The sequence below is a fragment of the Triticum urartu genome, chromosome 7, assembly GCF_003073215.2.
Source record: "Triticum urartu cultivar G1812 chromosome 7, Tu2.1, whole genome shotgun sequence".
NCBI classification, from domain to species: domain Eukaryota; kingdom Viridiplantae; phylum Streptophyta; class Magnoliopsida; order Poales; family Poaceae; genus Triticum; species Triticum urartu.
The window spans coordinates 495379938-495381952 of NC_053028.1; the positions used below are offsets into that span (position 1 = coordinate 495379938).

Sequence of the window (2015 nt, forward strand, 5' to 3'; positions counted from 1 at the left end):
AGGGAATATTGAGTGTGCTAGTAAGTCAATTTTGCTTACCACCCCAGAAGGGAGAAGGATCAAGTATGTATCCCGGCATGTGCCAAAAAGGACTCAAGTAAATTGCCTAACAGGAGTTGTGCAGGAGGAAGTACCAGTGGTAAGGGATTTCCCTGATGTATTTCCAGAGGAGTTGCCAGGCATGCCACCGGATTGAGATATTGAGTTTTTGATTGAGCTATTGCCAGGCACAGGTCCAATATCAAAGAGACCATATAGGATGCCAGGGAGACGAGGTGTAGCGCAGTCTGGTCAGCGCATCTGTTTTGGGTACAGAGGGCCATAGGTTCGAATCCTGTCACCTTGATGTGGTATTCACACAATGGGGCCGAAGTGCAGCAAAGGATTTGGTGGAAATTAAGAAGCAGATTAAGGATTTACTGGATAAGGGATATATTCGCCCAAGTTCTTCGCCTTGGGGATCGCCAGTACTTATAGTGGAGAAGAAGGATGGATCGTTAAGGATGGTTGTAGATTATCGAGGATTGAATGAAGTAACGATCAAGAACAAGTACCCACTACCGATGATCAATGATCTGTGTGATCGATTGCAAGGAGCTAAGGTATTTTCCAAGATCGATCTGTGATCAGGATACCACCAGTTGAAGATTCGAGAACAGGATATTCCGAAGATAGCTTTTACCACTAGGTATGGGCTGTATGAGTATACCGTTATGTCATTTGGTCTGACTAACGCACCTGCCTATTTTATGAACATGATGAACAAAGTGTTTATGGAGTTTTTGGATAAGTTCGTCGTAGTGTTCATTGATGATATCCTAGTTTATTCGAAGAATGAAGAGGAACATAAGGAGCATTTGCGTTTAGTACTTGGAAAGCTCAGAGAACATCAATTATATGCCAAGTTCAGCAAATGTGAGTTTTGGTTGAAGGAAGTAGGATTCCTCGGACATGTTATATCTGGAGAAGGTATAGCAGTAGATCCCGCTAAAGTTGAAACCGTGACCAAGTGGGAAGCCCCAACAACAGTTGGAGAGATCCGGAGTTTTCTTGGACTCGCAGGATACTACCGGAGATTTATTGAGAATTTCCCAAAGATTGTGAAGCCTATGACCGAGTTGTTGAAGAAAGATACCAAGTTCATATGGATAGAGGAATGTGAGGCTAGTTTCCAGGAGTTGAAGAAACGTTTGGTTACCTCACCAGTGTTGATTTTGCCAGACCCGACCAAGGATTATGAGGTGTATTGCGACGCTTCACGTCAAGGACTTGGAGCAGTGCTTATGCAGGAAGGGAGAGTTGTTTCATATGCCTCAAGACAACTGAAACCTCATGAGTTGAATTATGCCACGCATGATTTGGAGTTAGCAGCCGTAGTGCATGCATTGAAAACATGGAGAAATTTTCTCATTGGAAATCATTGTGAGGTGTACACGGATCATAAGAGTTTGAAGTACATTTTCACGCAGAAGGAGTTAAATCTTAGACAAAGGAGATGGTTGGAGCTTATCAAGGATTATGATATGAAATTGCATTATCATCCTGGAAAGGCTAATGTAGTAGAAGACGCATTAAGCCGTAAGAGCCATGTCAATACATTAATGACGGGAGAAAAACCCAAGGAGTTAGCAGAAAATCTTCGTGAACTATGTTTGGAAATAGTTCCGAGAGGCTATGTAGCATCATTGGAGATTCAGTCAACCTTGATGGATAAAATCAGGAAAGCTTAGAAAGCTGACAAAGAGATTGCCGCTATAAAGGAGAAATTGAGCAAAGGAAAAGCTAAAGGATTTCGTGAGGATGAGCACGACACCCTATGGTTTGAAGACCGTGTTTACGTGCCCAATGACCCGGAGATCAGGAAGTTGATACTGCAAGAGGCACACGATTCACCATATTCAATTCACCCAGGAAATACCAAAATGTATTTGGATTTGGAGGATATTTTCTGGTGGACCGGAATGAAGAAGGATATTGCGGAGTATGTAGCAGTTTGTGATGTATGCCAGAGAGTA

The 2015-nt window shown here is 42.7% G+C and overlaps 1 non-coding gene across 1 annotated transcript; it reads left to right on the forward strand.

Moving 5' to 3' along the window:
• The first annotated feature begins 271 nt into the window (after positions 1–271).
• Positions 272–346, forward strand: TRNAP-UGG. Its single transcript has one exon. It is a non-coding gene; the product is annotated as a tRNA-Pro (tRNA).
• Positions 347–2015: the final 1669 nt, after the last annotated feature.